Genomic DNA, 19,810 nt, shown 5'->3' with positions numbered 1-19,810 from the left:
TTTGTTAACTTAGGAAAGACATCCTTAATGCAACCCCTGCCATCATGTCTGCCCTCCACTCATCTTGTGGGACTGAGGTTTGAATAGGGTAGGAGAATCTCATCAGATTTGCAGGTGTGATTGTCGCCAGCCTCACCTGCTAGGTGGTCAGCAAGACTGTGAGCCTGGCTGTGGCATTCCTGGTCATCAGCTCCTGGCCAGCTGGTGAAGAATTCACTTTCTATGGTATAATGGTGCTGAGACCACTTGGTTTTAGTCAATAGTATAAATCCTAGTTATCAAAAGATTTATTTCTTTGTCTGAATTTAAAGCTTTTCTCTCTAGATAGATATACTGTGCACCTGTTTTTGTTTTGTTTTGTTATTATTGTTCAGCTATAGGTTAGGATTTAATATTTTTTCTAATACCTATCCCCCTCATTCTTATGTATTTAATGTGTGTCCTCAACTTGCATCCTTGATATATAGATATATATATAGATATATAGATATATGTTTACATATTGCACCATGAATGGAGTTTGAAAGTCTGTATACACAAAGCTATTGTGTATGTATTAGTGCTCTTTTAGATATGTAGGTGTATTTTTATTTATTCAAATTAAATTATTGATCTTGCTCTCTTTTTAAAAACATTTTTAACCTAACATTATACTTTTAAACTTCATTCATGTTGCCTTATGTACATGTAGTTCTTTGCCTCTAGAATATATATCCAGAAGTGGACTTGCTGGGCTTAGGGTACAGATATACTTTCTTTCAGTTAATACTGTCAGATTATTAGACAGAGTGGTTTTCCTGGGTCAGATCCTCTACAACAGTTCCTGAAGTTTCTTGGCTCCTGCACATCCTTACCAGGCATTTATATCCCTTCTGATGGGTATAAATAATATCTCATAAATCCAATTTGACTTTCTCTGCAAATGTTCCTTCAGATTTTCTCTTTATATCCTTTGTCCATTTGTCTCTTGGTTTATCTGGCTTTTTCTAGTTGATTTACAGGCATTGCTTATATATAGACAGATGCCTAAATCTAGATCCAAAGGTGCAAATATCATCTCCTAACTATCATATCTGTCAATTTTACCTACAGTGTCCTTCATTCACCAGAAAAATATCAACTTTTTGCCTTTAATTTGTACTTTCAGAGCCTTGCTTGAAAAGTTTTTCTCACATCCCCATTCATAAAGATAACTTCCAAAAATGTCCTTGTTTGCACCTTAATTTTGAAATGTCATCCAGTAAATCATTGACACTCACTTATTTCTGATTTTGCCTAACTTGAGTGAAGCAAAAATCTTGAATGTAGTGGTAATACATTTGAGATGTAGCCTAGGTACCAGTCTATACTGAGCATTAATTTGACTGAAAGTAAGCATTGATCATTTCTTATACCAGTGGTTCTTAAACTTTAGTGTTTTTGATAACCACTAGAGAACTTTGCAGAAATTCAGATTCTTGATTCCTGCATGAGATTCTACTTCCTTGGATCTGAAATGGGGCTGAGAAATCTGCTCATCCAGAGCAGGTGGCATGCAGTTAGTGCTGCGAGTGATGCTACTTACGTAGGTCAAATTGTGGTAGATATACCGTCTACACAATCCAAATGAGGGGCTTATAACAAAGAAAATGCAGTGGAAGCGTTACCTGCAACACCCGCCCAGTCACTGGGTACAGTAGATATCTGAGTAATGATTTTTCTGGGTGCAGGAAATAAGGCTTCTATAAGGAAGAGTTGTTGAATATTTTATACCCCTAGTTCTTTTCACACTAATGCTGAGTTTCCAACCAAGACTGATTCTTCTAAGAAAAAGGTATTCAGAGGCCATCACCAACCTAATTAACACTGCTCTTCTCTTAAAGGAGCCCCCTGAAGTAGCTAGTGGAAATGTAAGATCTTAGGAGGAAGCCCCTTCCCAGCATCCAAGTTTGTTGCATTTTAAAGAGAATAAGTAAGATTAAGACAGACCTGGCAATTAAGATCTAGAGACAGTTTTCAGGCTTAAAAAAAAAAGAAAAGAAAAAATAAAAATGGTAGTAACATGTAGTTGCATTAAAGTACTGAATCTTAAAACTTGTTCCATAGCAGGCTAAGTGACTTATTTAAAACAGGGGCTCTGATGATCAGTTTAGGACAAAGAGAAGGAATCTTGTCCAGGACAGTGGAGCAATCTTGTTCTCAGTGCCTGACCTAGATTATGGGGCCAGGAAAGGTTAGGGGTACCCTCAGTCCCATAGAAACAGGAGGAATGTATGTTAGGTTTATTAGGCTGCTAGGGATCCCATCACTCTGCTTGTCTTTGAAAATTGTGTTGTGGTCTCAATAATTGGCTTGTATTATCACATTCATCATCACTATGGGGCAATAATAGTGACATCCCTGCATTTTAGTGCGTGGTCTACCTGGATCTTCCTCCTAGATTATCTCATCATGCTGATGGTTGCCCTTTGTCAGGTGCCCTGGAGCAAGAGAGTGCTTCCTGTGCAGTGCCTTAATCTTCTTAGGAAGATTAAGGAAACAGAGCTCAAAACCTTCAAAAGAGTTTCCATTAATTCTCATAACCAGTAAGCAGCAGGACTAGAATCAGAATTCAAGTAGCAAATTTTCCAATCGTATGTAGCCTCTCCAGGAATTTTTTTAAAAAAATATTGTTAATTGTTTATTTAATTTTATTATTACACCTTTAAACAAAATAAAAATATAACATTTATGTCATTACTAAGTTTTCTGAGAATGTCTTATAGCTGTACACATGAAGAAAATGGTATGGAATCAATAGATAAAAGCCTGGGCTCTTCATTTATTCCAGTGACTCTAGCTCTACCATTTTTAATTCACTGATTCTGGGAGAGTTATTTAATCTTTTTGAACCTTAGTTTCTGGATCTATTAATTGCATAGAGTAATAATAATTAATTTCTATAATTTCTATAAGGATACATACAAAGTATTTAGGAAAATGTCAGGTGCATGGTAAACACCCAGTGAATGTTTCAAAAATGAGTATGGTGACTTGATGGCCTTTGCCCTGGCAGATTAGAGACAAGGCATCTTGCTCTGTGACCAGGATTCGTCTAGTCTAATAAAACAATACATACAAAGGTTTCTTCTTAACTAATAGAACTTAGAGTTTCAGAGAACCAGGTTCTCCCTTTTGATCTAAGCGCTCCTAAAACTGATAACACTTGAACACTTTGTTCATTCTTTTTTTTGGGGGGCGGAGGGGAGAGTGAGTGGGTGGTTCTGGGATTGAATTCAAGGCCTTGTGCATGCTTGGCAAGTGCTCTACCACTGAGCTGTAGCCCCAGCCTCACTACCTTGCTCATTCTTGATGAGTTGTGATAATCGGGCATATATGCTATGAAAAGTATTTTTAAATATTCTTGAGTCATTGAATCTCAGTGGAAAAGAAGTCCTAACTTCTCTTAGGATGGCAACCATCTGTTTTGAAGAGTATGAAGAGTACAGGCTTTCACTTATCTCTGAAATGCTTGGGACCAGAAGTCTTTCAAATTTCAGAATTTTTTGGATTTTGGGATACCTATATATACCTAATGAGACATCTTGGGATAAGATATCGGGTGATATCATTTGTGCCTTAAATGTACCCAATACACATAGCCTGAGGTAGTTTTATACACTATTTTAAATAATTTTGTGTTTCAATAGCAAGCTGTCACATGAGGTGTAGAATTTTCCACTTGTGGCATCCTGTTGACACCCAGAAAACTTCAGATTTTGAAGCATTTTGGACTTTAGATTTTCAGATTAACGATACTCAACCTATATAAATTGCAATCACAAGTCCTTCCATGTATTAGTCTTCAGCACTCCATCCCAGAGGAGTTGCACATGTACACTTGAGAGAGTAATGCATCCTGTAAGTTCACTACAATGGTGTAATTTTATATTTAAGTAAGAATGTTATTTCTAGAAATCATTGCAAGAAACAGCTAAACTTGTTTTCATAGTCCTGTTAGGCTAATCACATCTTTTTAGACACAGTCCTTTATTCCTGGAAACCCACCATAATATAACTTGCAGTACTGATTCCTCCATGCCACAATTCTTTTTTAAACCAAATTAACATACCCTGGAAGTCATATTTGAGTCTCTGGATGTGATTGTTTTCTTCTTCACGTTATGGGGGACGTTGCTGATTAAGACCTCTACATTCCAAATATAGCCCATTTTCTTTGCAAGCCATGGTTGGAAACACAAGGGTCCATCAATGATGTCTGAACTGTTGGTCGAGTTATTCTGACTTCAGAGACTATACTGCTGATTATCTGTTGCTGTCAGTTGTGAATGATTTCAGTGGCTGGCTGACCCCTCCCCTCATCAGGATTTCCCAGTGGGCACCACTAGCCCTGGGCCTCTCTTCTTACCAGCACTCTGCATAGTACCCTAACTATAGAGAAGATCCTCATTAAAATGTTTTAGAATAGTGGCAGCAAATCCAAAACACAAATATTTCTTGTAACATTTATTCTAAATTTTTGCCTTTCAGTACTATTGTGTTTTAAAAAAAAAAACTAAAGTTTTGAACTAAAAACTAGGTAAAACTATGCCAACTGACTGAATTAAAAAGCCAAATCCAATTATTCATTTTTACTAAAATATGCAAATAACCATTTTAAAAAACTATCCTGACAACCTAGTTCACACCAGTTTGAACTTCTTACATTAGAATATCAAACTTTTTACACACTGAATTTTTATTTGAGTCTTAAATTTTAAAAATATTTTCCCAACTATCTGTGCCAGAGAAAATTTCATCTATTACTATTTATGTCTCATAACACTCATGGAATGGACGAACTAAAAAAAAAAAAAGTAATTTTTTCTTATTTTTTTTACCTACATTTTCCCCCATTAGGATTTTCTCAAGAGGTTAAGATAAAGAATTGAGAGCAACTTTCGCCTTTAGACTCATTCATAATTTACCTTAATCCCTGAGACAATAGTGTTGGATATACCTATTAGTGAAAGGGTCAATAAAATGGTATCAACAGGAAGAGGGAGTTCAAGTGACTAATTCCCCACAGCATCTGTGAGTTAACAGTAAACATATAAAAGCAGAAGAACTGGCAGCAGCTTTCCCAACATCAGGACCAGAAACTACATCTTTCTTGTCTGTAATCACTGTAAGGTATTCTAGGGAATGACATAGCCCCAATCTGTGGTTTGCAGAGCCCTGTGCTACAGGATACATCAGAATACCATCTGGAATATTTTAGTAAATTTCTCCATCAAAATTACAATTCTACTCAATATTAGCTGTTTATCTTAACTTTCCCATTATACTAAGGAATTTGTTGTTCAGAGGGGTGTATTATTTAACCAAGAAAAAAAACAGTTACTGTATTTCAGTAAATATATGTGGGCAGGATGTGAGGGAGAGATGTGAGAGAAGGGTTAGGGAAATATCAGGCTGAAACTGCCTCCTATCATTTCCTTCTTTCATAGAAGTTTCCCAAATCCTTAGGTGGGAGTATTTATCATTCTCAATAATCAGCTGCATAGGAACTAAAAATTTAAAAAGGTAAATGACAGTATTTCAAAGTCGGAATAAATGAGTTTGAATTGCTGAGGACATAGATGTAATCGCACATTTTACATTAAAATTTTCAATCATTAAACAGTGTAAGAAGAGTTTTAATGTTTGGGGGAAATGCCTGACATAATATTAATTTAAAATTGTGAAGAAAAATATATGAACAAAGAATGGAAGACTAGAGGGACATATTCAAAACGGGTATTAGTCAGATTTCCACTACTATAACAAGTGCCTGAGACAACAGACTTATAAAGAGAAAGGGGTTATTTTGGCTCTCAGTGTTGGATGTTCAGTCCATGATTGTTTAACCCTGGTGCTTTTTAAACTGTGGTGAGACTGCAGATTGTGGTAGGGGCACATGACAGAGCAAAACCACTCACCTCTTGGCCAGGAAGCAAAGAGAGAGGAAGGAGTTGGAGGCCCACTGTCCCCTTCAAGGGTGCACCATGCAGTGATGTGTAGAACTCCCAGTAGGATTTACCTCTTAGAGGTTCCACAATTGGCCAATAGCTCCAAGCTGGGACCGAGTCTTTAACATATGGGCTCTTAGGGGACATTCCAGACCAAAACTATAGCACTAATTAATTAAAGATTTCAATGCCCATTAGTAGAACCTACAAGACACAATTCTAGATGCTGCCATACATGATGATTAGTGAACCATATAAGAAAATGCAGGAATGTCCATGGGGTTTACACAGCTGTGAGGGATGGAGACAGGACAATATATCAGTTTTTTTAATAACAGATTTATTGAGATAAAATTCATATGCCATATCATTCACATTTAAAAGTATATAATCCCATTTTAGTATATTCACAGTTGGGCAACCATCACATAATCAATTTTACAAATTCTTATCACTCTTAAACCTCACGTCCATTAGTAATCATTCCTGCTTCTCCCCTCTCTCAAGCCCACTAATTTTTGTTTCTATAGTCTGCCTGTTCTGAGTAGTCAATATAAATGGTATAAATAAAAGTAGTGGCCTTTTTTGATTCTTTCACTTCATATAATGCTTTCAGAGTTTATCCATTTTGTAGTATTCTTTTTTCCCCAAATAATATCTCATTGTATGGACATATCTCACATTTTATTTATCCATTTATCAGTTGGTAGTCATTTGAAATTTTCACCATTGTGCTATTATGAGTAATGCTACTCTGAAAATTTACATATATTGTTGTTTGGATACGCTTTTGTTTTTCTTGGGCTCATACCCATGAATGGAATTGCTGAGATCAATTGGGTTACATTTGGTAACCCAATGTTTAATCATTTGGGAACTCCCAGACTCTTTTCCAAAGTGGCTGCACCCATTTATATTCCCACCAGCTGTGTCCTACAGGAGTTCTGATTTCTTCACAATTTAAACATATCCTTGTTAATGTTTGCCTTTTATGGTCTTGACTATCCTAGTGAGTGTCAAGTTGTATCTCATTGTGATTTTCATTTTTATTTTGCTCATGGCTGGTGATATTCAGCATCTTTTCTTGTCCTTTTGACCACTTTTATATCTTCTTTGGGGGAAATGTTTATTCAGATACTCTGACCTTCCTTTAATTCAGAAAAACTAAGGAAGGTACAGTCAGGAAAGGCTTTTTTCTGATAACTAAGAACTGAGCACTGAGAAGGAGCTGGTTATGTAGAATACTAGGAGAGTGAGTGTTCTAGGACTGGACCAAATGCAAAGGCCCCTATAGGGAACTGAACTTACTTGCTCAAGGAATAAAGTTTGATGAGGTTAAAACATGGTAGACAAGGGGAGAATGATAGGAGATGAGGACAGAGAAGTAGACAGGTACCAGAGCAAGTGTCACTTTGGTAGAGTTTAGATTTTAATTACAGTGGGAAACCCTCAGAGGATTCTAACCAAAGGAATAATATGATTTTGATTTATGGCTTCCATGGGAAGAAAGGGCTGGAGTGGGAAAGAGTGAAAGAAGGAAACTGGTTAGGAGACTCCTGTACCAGAAGATGTACAGATTACGGTGAATTGATATGGTAGGAGTAGAGATGGAGAGATTGGACTCGAGATGTACTGTCCAGGTTGTACATAGAGGACTAGCTCTTGCATTGGAAGTAGGGTGTGAGGGAAAGAGATGAAGAAGGACTATGGGGTTTTGCCTGTGTCACTGGTTAAATGAACATCAACTGGAGAAAGATGAAATTTCAACTGTTAAGTGAGAGTGTTTCTTGGTTTTGTAGGTAGTGATTGAGTTTGGACAGGGTTCAGTTATTGTTCCTTAAGTAGTTTTTCTGATCCTTTCTCTCCTGCCCTGGTACTCCCACTGTACACATGCTGGTACTGGTACACTTGATGGTACCCACATTTGCCTAAGGCTTTGTCCAGTTTTCTTTATTCTTGTTTCCTCTGTTCTTTGGATTGCATAACTCTATCCACATATCTTTAAGTTTGCTGATTGTTTTTTTTTTTGCCCTTTCAAATCTATATTTGAGGGTCTCTGATGAATTTTTCATCTCATCTCTTAAACTTCTGAACATCAGAATCTCACTTTTATAAAAAGAAATCTTTTAATATTCTCCATTTGATGAGACAGTGTCATCATGCTTTCTTGTCCTACTTTAAATATGATTTCTGTTAGTTATTTGAACATACTGCTTTGAAATGTTTTGTCTATTAATTCTAACATTTTGGTCCTCTCATAATCAATTTCTGTCATTACCTTTTTTCTTTCTGTGTGTCAGTAATATTTTCCTATTTTTTGACTACTAGACTTGCAGTTTATTATGAATGGATACAACTCAGGAACAGCCAGATGAGAGAATTACATAGGGGAAGGTTTGTATGTGTATGTGTAGGTTATGATTTCCAGTTGGAAACTGGACAATTTTTTAGATAATGTAGCAACTCTGGTTACTGGTTCTCCTTCCCCAGGAGCTTGTTATTTTTTATTTGCTTAGTGCCTGGCTGGATTATTTTAGTGGAGTCTGTTCTCCTTCTCTCTGCCCCCACCCCTTCCCTGCAGTGAGTGCATCCTCCTGTGTATCCAGTCACCTGGGAAGATCATGGCTTTAGCAGAGCTCTGTCTCTTTCTGTAATCTCTGTTAAGACCCATGGCTCTTTGGTATCACATCCAGCTGTTCATCTTTACTACTTGCTGCCTCATTACTGTAATTGTTTTCAAGAATGTTTTAGGGCAAAAATTGCCCTACTATCTAATCTAGTTAAATTTGTGTCTCTCTGCATTGTAGGTTTTGAGATAATCTTTCAGGTTTGTTCTGATACCTACAGGCCTCCTCTGAGCATTCACACTCATGTTCTTTCGTGTTTCTCCCCCCCCCCTCTCTCGTGAAGAAGGTGGGCTACATTTTAGCATGTTGCCCCACTGAAACCAGCTTCCCCCAACTTGTTTATATCTTTGTCTTTGAGAAAGTATCCTTAGGCTCCAACTTCCTCATGCCATTTCAAAGTCCGTTCCTTGAGGAGAATATTGGTAGTTCTTTGTTCTTAAGGCCTGCCTCTTCCCCTAGGAAAAATCTAAGCTATACCCCTGGAGCTGGGTAAAGGGACTATGATCAGTTTGTCTCAGAATGATGTCCCTGCTTTATGAACAAGGCGCAGGGTGGAGGTGGGAGCCTCTATCCTTTTTGAGTTCCCTCTTCCAGAACCTCCAGCATGGAGGACCTGCCTTGGGAGCCAACTGTGGTGAGGGTTATCAGGGGACCCCATCTTGGTATGCCACACCTGAGGAAGAGCATCTATTCTCCAGGAGCCGGGTGGAGGGAGGGAGCCTCCAGCCTCTTGGCTGTTCTAGCCTGGAATATATACTTTCTTAATGTAGCCAGGGGCTCCCCAGAACGTGGTGGCTAAGGTCTAAGGATACCATCTCAGGAGCTCCAGAGCCGTGCAGAAGCTGGCTTCAGAAGTAGCACCTTCTATCCATTGGAGGTCAGTCCTGAGGCTGATCTGTATACAAAAAGAGGAAAATTAAGATTTATTATTTATTTGTATGTTTATGTTTAGTACTGGAGATTGAATAAAGGAACATTCTCCCTCAGAGCTACATCACCAGCCTTTTAAAAATTTTTTTGAGACAAGGTCTCACTAAATTGTCCAGGCTGACCTTTAGCTTGCCTCACACTTAATAATCCTCCTATCTCAGCTACCCGAGTCACTGGGATTACAGGTGTGCACCATGGCACCTGGATAGATTCCATTTTTGATGAGAGGAGTGTCAAAAGAATTTGAAGGCGTGTTTTAAAACCAATATGAAATTGAAGAAATTGCATTATAGAGTTTGAAGCAAAACTTAAAAACTTTAGCTAGAGAAAAAATTAGCAGTAACCATGAATTTTAAAACAAGAAACATTAAAAATAAATGTATTGAACTGAAGCTTGTAAAAAAAACAGGAGAAGAAAATAAATAAAGCAGGGGAAGAAAATGCTAAATATAACGGGAGAAATTAGAGGCATAGAAAACAATAGAAATCACAAAAACCAAAAGCTATTCTTCAAAAAGAGTAATAAAATAGTCCATCATCTAAAGGAAAATGGACAAAACGATATAGAGTTAGCACTACATATATTGGTTTTTCTTGCCATAGATGAATCCAGGCATATTAGTTAGAATTAACCAGGTTAACTCTCACAGCAGTCATATTAGATTGATTCTTTGGATACCCCTAATCTATAGAGGATGAGATCAAAGTGGTATAGAGATTAAATAACTTGCCCATGGGACATGGAGCCACTAGGGCCTAATTGCGTCCATCTCTGCTCTATCTCTGTTTATGCTCCTCTTTTCATTTCTTGTGTTGTTTCTTCTTTTTACCTTGAGCAACCTTTCCAGAGATTTGTTTACTGTATCCATCTTTTCTAAGAATCACCTCTTGGCTGTGTGTGTGTGTGTGTGTGTGTGTGTGTGTGTGTTTGCGTGTTTGCTTCTTACTATGTTTTCTGCTATATTTGTGTCCTTTCTTCTATTTTCCTTGGATTTATTCTGTTTTTGTTTTTCTACTCTATTGATTTTTATGATGCGCTCCTTACCTGTCTACCTTTCTTCTTTTCTAAGTGTCAGTACTTAGGGCTGTACATAACTCTCCTAGGGTCATTGATACCACCAAAGTTTGATATATACAGTTTTTATTCTCATTCAGTTCTAAATTCTTTAGCAATTTAATCTCATCTCTGAATCCTAAGTCATTTATAAATATGTATAACCTTAGATTTCCAAACCCATGAGTTGTTTTGTTCCGTGACTTCTAATTGAATTGTGTCATGGTCAGAGAATATGATGTATGGATTCTGTTTCTTGATAATTTTTGAGACTTACAGTATGGCCTGGTATGTGATCACTTTTTATGAATATTTAATACATGCACCGGAAAAATATGTCTCAGAGTCTGAGTATTGGGAATAAAGCTCTACATATGTCCATTAAGTTGAGCTTGTTATTATTTTGTTCATACACACATATTTAAATTTTGTATCTGCTTCATCATCAGTTTCTGAATCTGTATGTTTCTCTCTATGTAGTTCACAGTTTTTTTTCTTACTTTTGAGGTTTACCAGATAAATTCAATTTTAGAATTGTTTTATTATATTGATGGATGAAACTTCTAACTTTATGTAGTGGTTTTCTCTATCTTTAATGATGGTTTTTATCATTTTTATTTGTATATTTTGTACCAGGGATTGAACCTAGGAGTGCTTAACCACTGAGCCACATTCGCAGCCTAATATATATATATATATATTTAGAGACAGGGTCTGGCTGAGTTGCCTAGGACCTTACTAAGTTGCTGAAGCTAACTTTGAACTCATGATCCTCCTGCCTCAGCCTCCCAAGCCGCTGGGATTATAAGCATGCACCACTATGCTCAGCAATGGTTTTTATCTTAAGGCCAGTTGGTTTTATTTTTATTAATATAATTATGTTCAATTTCTTTTTCCTAGTAGGTCTTTTTCCATAATTTCAACTTTCCCATATCTCTGTGTTATTCTTTTTCTATAATGTTTAGCCTTTCCATACATGTGTTTTAGAAGTACTTCTAATAAGGAGCACCCAGCTGGAATTTGTTTTGTTTTGCTATTGCTTGTCTAACTTTTTCAGTTGCACATTTAGCTCAATCGTTTCCTTAATTTAACTCTTTTATTATAAAATTTATTTTTCCTACAGAAGAGTATGTAAACATCACTGTATAATTTAAAGAATCATTATAATGCATACAGCTGAGCACCTAGATGCAGTTAAGACACAAAGTTCCTGGCGTGGTAGTTCATGCCCATAAGTCTGTGATCCCAGCTACTGCAGAGGCTGAAGCAGGAGGATCACAAATTGGAGGCCAGCTTTAGCAACTTCATGAGAGCCTAACTTAACATTAAAAATGAAAAACAGTAGGGATGTGGCTCATTCTATGAGTTCATTCTCTAGTATCCCCCCCCAAAAAAGTCAGAAGCATAACACTGTTCCTTGGTACCCCTTCCTCATTACATTCTGCTCTCTTTCTGTAACTTAGAGTTGAAACTAAGATCCCCAAGTGTTATATTTATCCTTGTGAAAAGTCTCCATGTTTCTGCTGAACTAACATGTCCAAGTTCTTTGTTGGCTTCATACACTCATCTATCCATCACTGTCCTAAAGGCAGACCTTCTCCTTTGTCTTAGAGATGCTAAGTAGCTCCTCATCAGGAAGAAGGGAGCCCCAGGCCCATTTTGTATATGATACCGACTACCTCACATTTTCCAGTCTTCAAAGGGCTTCCATCAAATCCACATGCAGTAGGGATTTCATCTCTCCAGCCTCATCTCAAATACCTCTGAGAAATCTTGGGGAACTTTGAGCACTTCCTGGTTGTCACTTTTCATCTTCTGCTCCACCATGCAGTCCTTGGGTTCCATGCCAGTCACTTCCACAGGCTGCTGTCTTCCCACACATAGCTTGCCTTGTGGCACAGGGTTACTCCCAGGGCACACTGCCCAAGGTGACCCTGAGTTACAGACTAGAGTATGTCAGAAGTAAATTACTGTGCAGAAAAAGCAAATTTACAGCTGTGATCTTAAAGATCATAACTATTCCCTGGCCCGGGAAAACCCTTATCTCAGAGGACACTGCTAGACATGTATGCAGCAACCTCCTTCCATTAGCGAATAATTGAGAATTGGTTGTCTGTATTTTTCTGTGTGAAGAAATAGAGAGAAATCAAGCTGAGACCTCACTAACCTCGCCAGATCCGTGGGGGACATTTGTATGTTATTCCTGATGTGCTCTAATATAAAGGTGGCGGTACATGTCTGCAGTCACAATATTTTAATTTTAATGAATACCACTTCTCCCGTTTTCTTTGGCAAGTGGAATTAACTCTCCAGCATGAACTAGAAATGCTAAATTGTTAATAGCCTCCCTAGAGTTTTACTTCCTGCTCTGACACTTTCAGTGATTTAATCTTAATTTGGGCTGAATAAAATATCTCAGTATCAGCTCCTGAGCTTGAAGCTCTTTAAATATTCTTCGAAAATAGGAAAATATTTTCTTCCAAACTCTTGAGAAAAGGACTGTGTCAACATTAGTAAAAAGCCAAATAATTATTATCAGAGGCAAGACTGTAATTTTTAAAACATAATGACTTAAAAATAATTATAACATTTGCATTTGAATTTTGGCATTTCATGATTTTTGAATGTTTATTGATTTTGTTCTTTCTGACATGAATGTACAATTCTTTCAATCTTTTGCCATAGACTCTTCTAGGATATTCCATTTAAGAGATGTGTCACTTATTCTTTAATATTTTGAAATTCCCTTATGCCTATATTGAATTAGTTAGGGATAAATGATTTAGACTTTTGAATATTTCAACATGTTTATCTAAAATCAACATGTATAGAGCCAAAGACAGATGTTTACTAACATAGATCCTTGAAATGTTTAAAATTATCCATAATGCCAACAAGTATTCATTGTAAATTTTATATTTGGAATCAGGAATTTTATCGTTTGCTTTCATTTAAAAATCATCTCCAAATTTAAGAACTTGAGGAATAATTGGACAGCAAATATACCTGTGTTACAACCGGGCAATATTCTGAATGTTTCAAGTGCTTTGCAAATAGTTATATAAATGGCTCATTACAACATGCTGAGTTTTCATAAAATCACCTCATTAGAGCTCAGATTTGGTCATTCGGAGAATAATCTGTCACTGCTTTGTTCCCACCAACCACCCGTTCTGCTGTGTTCTTTCTTCAAATGACTACCCAGACATTTAAAAGCAGAAATGATAGCAAAGCCTTCCCTGGCACACCTTTTCTATCTCTTAATCCTGGCTTCTGTATGAAAACCCTGATTACTAACATACTTAAACAATTTCATTAAATCTTGATTCAGCTACTACTTTGTTTCTACTCAATAATGACTTGAGGAAAACTCCATCTCTTGAGAGGAAAGTTAAACACTTTAAACTGACAGTCAACATTTTAACATATCTTTTCAATTTTCTACTGGCCCAACCTTTTTTTTTCAATGAGAGTGTCTGTATATCTAGATAGATACATATTCATACACATGCAGCATGCACATGCCTGCATGCGCACACGTGGTTTTTTGTCATTCCAGCAACTTGGGAGACTGAGGGAGGAAGATCTCAAGTTCAAGCCTGGTAACTTAGCAAGATCCTGTCTCAAAATAAGAAAGGACTGGGGATATAGCTCAGGGTAGAATACTCCTGGATCAGTGGTTTCTGTAAGACATTTCCTTCTTGGTGCACGTGTTTCACATGATAATTTTCCCTTGCTCTTGTCAGACTCTTGCCCCACAGTATCAGTTAGGTCTGGACCACAGTGTTGATGTTAAATAGAAAATGTTAAGTATATTAAATATTACAAAAATATTTACTAATCAGGAAGCCAGGATTATTTTAGAACCTAAAACTGAGTCTTACTATAGATAATAAACATCAAATATCTTTTAGTAATAGATGCTAAATTCATCACAGATTCAAATTGACTTAATTTCATGGGCATGTCTTGTCTTTATAAGTATCTTGCTTATTAAATAGTTTAGCAATGACATGTCTGACAGTGTGCATGGACTGATAGTCCAGCTTCTTAATTTTGTTTGTTTCTTTGTTTATTCATTTGTATAGGTAGACATTTTAAATAAAGATACTTAAACTGCATCACTTAAAGTAAATGCATAGTACACCAGAAAGCCTGTTTCTGCAGAAAATAATGATCAGCCATTCCACCCAGTACTTAAGCGATTGTCTGGTTGAAAGTTAAATAAATTAGGATTGATGTGAAATCTTTTCAGCTGGCTATATACATTAAATAAATTAGTGCTGATATGTTATATCAGTTCACAACATATAACTTAGAGCTAATTAGAAGGTATCTCGGGTCCTGGGAAGATTCAGTCCATTGTATTCTGTCATTATATTGAAATGCACATTTCCCCTAGTCTTAAAAGATTGAATAGCATTTTTCATTTTAAAATGAAATAAAATGCTAGCCAGTTAAAAGAGGTGGGGGGAACCCTAGTTAGTACAATATTCCCCATCAGTGGCACCATCCCTGTGGCGTATTGATTTCTCCCCATCTTGCTCAGCTCTCAGTCTTGGCTAATGAAGGCAGCCGGCAATGTGGATGATCCTTAGGCAATAAATGATTCTGAAACCATGGCTTTTCATTTTATACTGAGATACACAGCCTCCTCTGACCTTTTCTGGGCTTTATCCACCTCCATCCAGAGAAGCTGTGAGATCTTGGACAAGTCCCTGAGCCTAAGAAATATCACACAATCTTGAATGGCCCCCTTTTACAATCTGAATTTAGCTGCTTCCCTATTCTGATTTCAGGTCCTGGGTATTCTACATCATTCTGTGAAGAAATCAGAAAAAAATATCTGTGAAATGATCAAAGTGGGTCATAAAAGAGAAGGGAAGATGAACTTTTTAAATAAACTTCAGGGCTTTAACTGCTATTAGCCAAAGGTCTCTTGCACCAGGCCTGGGGAGGTGTCCCCACAGTGTTCTCCTAGCTGGGATCCATGTGGTGCTTTTGCACAATTCTCTGGATGTGCTATAGAAGGGCACAGGAGCCTCACCAAGCTGTGCCGTGACTGTGTGTGTGTGTGTGTGTGTGTGTGTGTGTGTGTGTGTATTGTGGAGTCTTAACGTAAAGGTTCACCCAGGTGTAGTCGTGTTGTTTGGGTAGTATTCAGCAACCACAGACTAATTCCAATAAAAATATCAGTGAAAACTTATTGCAAAATCCTATAGAGTCTGTTGTTGAGTTATTTTTATCCCTTCAATGTGATTGTTAAGTAATCACCCATATAAATATACATTTATAGGTAGTTTATACATATTCAAATATTATGTGCATAGTAATGAGAGTTCCTCTTCTAAAAGATCATTTTAGGAGAGTAACCACTGGCTTCTACAATTTAGAGATGCTGTAGATGTTCCAGAAGTAAATATCTGAGAAGCATTTACCTCTTCCTTAGTTCTTTACATTTTCAAAATTGTATGCCAACCTCATTTCTCCAGTGGTATATAAATCAGACAGCTCCATGATTGCTCCAGGCTTTTATCCATTCAAATAAATGTAACCAAAGCTCTCATTTTTCAATTTTTTATCTAGTAAATTTGTACCTCCTAAAAATAAAATATATCCAGTGCTGGAAAGTGTTCTATGAAACCAATGCACTTCGTCTGCTGGTGTCCATGAAAATTGGTTCAACCCCTATGGAAAGTGTCTGATGGCCTGTTGCAAGAGCCACATTATTGTTAATAACTTTGACCTGGTAATCCTGCTCCTAAGAATCTGTCCTAAAGAAATCATCCAAAATATGGAGTATGTTATATATGTAAAACTATTTATAATTCTCAGAAATTGTAAGCCATCTAAATGTCTTCCTACATGGACGTGAGTAGATGAATTATTTGATATGCCTTCAGTGGAATATTTTATAACCATTAAGTTTATTATAATAAATACAAGTTAGCAATGTGGGAAAATATGGGCTATAGTGGTTGGAAGTAAAGCAATACAAAAGTAGTATTTTTGATTGGTATTATAAATTTCTCCTTCTGAGCAAAGGATAATAGAACGTAGAGTTTCCTCATCCAAGTTTTTAGAAGACCCTCCACAACTGTTAGTTAAATATTACTGTATTAAGAAATCACCCTGAAACGTATTGACTTAAAACAAGAGCCACACATATAGCTCATGATTCTTCAGGTAGCCATGTAGGCTGCAATCTGAGAGTCTTTGGCTTGTCTTGATTGGTCTTCTCATCTGGGCTAGGTCAGCTGTAGGTCAGGTAGGCTTTGCAGATCTCAGCTGGGTCTTTCATGTGTCTCAGGGCTTGGCTGGGACAACTGGCCCAGTTCTGCCCTACATGGCCTCTTATTCTCCAATAGGCTAGCTCAGGTTTTTCACACAGATAGAGGTCCAAGAAGAAGAATGGAAGTGTGCAAAGCTTCTCAAGTCCTAGGCTTGGAGCTGACACAACATTGCTTTTGTCACATCCTGTTGGCCACAGCAAGTCACGAGGCCAGCCCAGATTCAAGCATGGGAAATAGACTACATTTCAGTGGGAAGAGCTACAATGTCAGGTGTGGATACAGAGCTCTCTGGTTGAGTTTATATATTATCTTGTAAGCTGAATTTCTTGTATTTTAAGCTTGGTTGTCATTTGCTATAAATGGTGCAGGATATTATTAGGGTATCTGAGTCTCCATTCATTGGAAGAATCACATAATAGATACAGTACCATCAGTGATTATGAGCACTTTTCACCTGCTATAAATCTGTAGGCAAAGTGCTGCCTGGTCTATGGTTGACTGAGGACCTGATTCTCTGGATTGTATGGTATCATGGACAGAAGAGGATGGAGTCAAGCTTAGAAGTAGTATTCAGAAACCATGGCTTACAAGGATCACAGAAAACTACCCAAAAAAAAAAAAAGTTCTCAACCTCTAGTGCTACTAAATTCTCAGGAAGAAGCCTAGAAGCCACTAGCAAACTCATATATGTTGCATAATAACAGTTTCTCTTGCCTGCCTTCCAAATATCCTATGATTGATCTCTCCAGCAGAATCTAATCTGGAACCTACTGGCAAGGGAATCTGGGGATTGTAGTTCCAGGGTTCCTGCATATAGGCAAGAATATAGAAGGACAGGGGTGGTCCCAAGTATCAAGAGATGATATTCAGCCTATGAGTTTCACAGGCCTTTCCCATAGGGAGCTCATAACCCAGAGGTGTCCCAATAATTCTGGACAGCATGTATGGACATCTGCTTTACAAAGTTGCTTTGAGTCACTTGACACCTCAGTAATGAATCAAGTCCAGCTCCTTGACTCCTCAGTAATGAATCAAGTCCAGCTCCTGGGGACTCCCTAACCTCACTCCCAGTACAAGCCACTAATACTACCACCACCACACAGGTAGATGGGGCTCATTGAGGAGTGGAAGCCTGTTGAAGATGACCCAAGCCTATGTAACCTAAGAGTAAGAGCAGGGCTTTGAAACCAGACTGAGAGTTCATATCCCAGCTCCTCTGCTTTTCAATTGGGTAGAAATTATTTAACCTCTGTCTTAATTTCCCATTTGTTAAATTGTGATGATAATAGTACTTCCTCGTCCATTTGTTGCATGATTATAAAGGCATATGTAAAGTACCTGGCACATAGTAAATCTTCAATAAACTTGGTTGTCATCATCATCGTCCTTATAATATTATATGACAGAGACCTTAGCTGGTCTTATACCAAAATAAAGTTCATCGAATGAGAAGATACAGGGTTCAGGTCTACTCTCTGATTTGAGAATGACTCCCTTCCTTCCTCAGTTCCCCATCCCCCTTCCTGTCCTGAGTTTTCACTTTCCTCTAAACAGTGAGGAGAGTTTAGACGAATGTGCCCCAGAATTCCTCCTGCTCTACCCACATGGACTCCGGAGCCACTGCCAACCTGAGAGTCTGTGGATGCCCCAGAAAACTGGTCAGGCTTTTATCACTGTGAAAGGTGACTTCCACCTCTGCCTTTCTCAGCCTAAGGTGCTTGTGTTCAGGCACCAAAGTCATTTTCAACTCACCTGTGTTTTGTGGATATTTTCAATGCAGCTAAATTTCTAAGGGAATTTCATGACAGTATTTATGATATTGTCAGTGGGTATTGGGTCCAGGTGACTGTAAAATCGAATTGAGAATTCCGAGTGTACCGAGTTGCCCTTGGTGATTTATTCCAGTCATTTTAGTGTTTGGTGTCCTCTCCTGCTGGTATCTGAAATGGCCACCTCGGTAAACAATAGCTGTAATTTAAATGTGTTCAGTGCATGCAGATGATGGTGTGTTATTTCAAAATTAGGAACATTTTAAGTACAATAGCAATAACAAAACAATTCAAATAGGTTAACTAAATTATTAAAAATGTATGGGTGATCAGTTATAGTAGAAAACAAAATCAGAAAGGTGGAAAGCCTCAGGAGTTGGCAGCTGCTTCTGCTGCTCTCCCTGCAACTCTCTGACATGGATCTGGATCTCACAGTCAGATGGAGACCCTGCATGGTGATGTCTGCTCTGCTGTGAACCAGAACAAAGGGGGGCCCTGAGGTTTACCATCTTTGGCCACCATATTTCAAAACTAGGGTGGATATTTTGGCTTTTTAAGAAGTTACTGCAAGGAGCAGTTCTTCCCTGAAATAACATGGCCATTGGACAAGTTCAGCAGTGGACTTGGCAGGTCTTTCTCTTGAGTCCTGAGTACTGATACACTAAAAGTATCCTTCAAAGTATTCTTAAGGCTGCATATTAGTTGTTATATTATCAGAAAATAACAAAAATAGCATGCCAAATTGTTTTAAACCATTCTCATGAAAGAATCCAGAGGTATAGAGTGTTCCGGGGCCCTGTCTGGCTCATCTTTCTTGAATTTCCCCTCTTCCTCACATGAGCTGCTTTCCTGGACATGGCAGAATATCTGTAGCAGTTCCAGATGTCAAATCAAGACCCAGTCTCCAAAGGGTCTCCATGACCTGCTTGGATCTTGGAGAACAAAGTCTTTCCCAGAGGTCTCCAGCAAACTTCCACTGTTTCACTGAAGACTCATTGACCAAATAAGAGAATCACTTTACCAGGATTAGCTCAGACCAGTGGGAAACTACCTTGGTGCTTAGGTGTGTGCATCTTCCCCAGGTCAAACCATGTCAGGCAGGAGCAGACACCTGAGTGAAATTGGATTCTGTAAGGAAGGGAAACAGGGGAGATGGATTATTTCTAAT

General features: G+C 37.8%; 1 protein-coding gene across 1 annotated transcript in view; it reads left to right on the top strand.

Moving 5' to 3' along the window:
* Ulk4 (unc-51 like kinase 4) overlaps positions 1-19,810 on the top strand; it is a 539,981-nt gene that overhangs the window by 491,917 nt on the left and 28,254 nt on the right. The gene's annotated exons all lie outside the window — the stretch shown is intronic.

Source organism: Urocitellus parryii, chromosome 3, assembly GCF_045843805.1.
Source record: "Urocitellus parryii isolate mUroPar1 chromosome 3, mUroPar1.hap1, whole genome shotgun sequence".
NCBI classification, from domain to species: domain Eukaryota; kingdom Metazoa; phylum Chordata; class Mammalia; order Rodentia; family Sciuridae; genus Urocitellus; species Urocitellus parryii.
The sequence above is the reverse complement of the archived record's forward strand: the minus strand, read 5'-3'. Positions and strand labels throughout refer to the sequence as shown.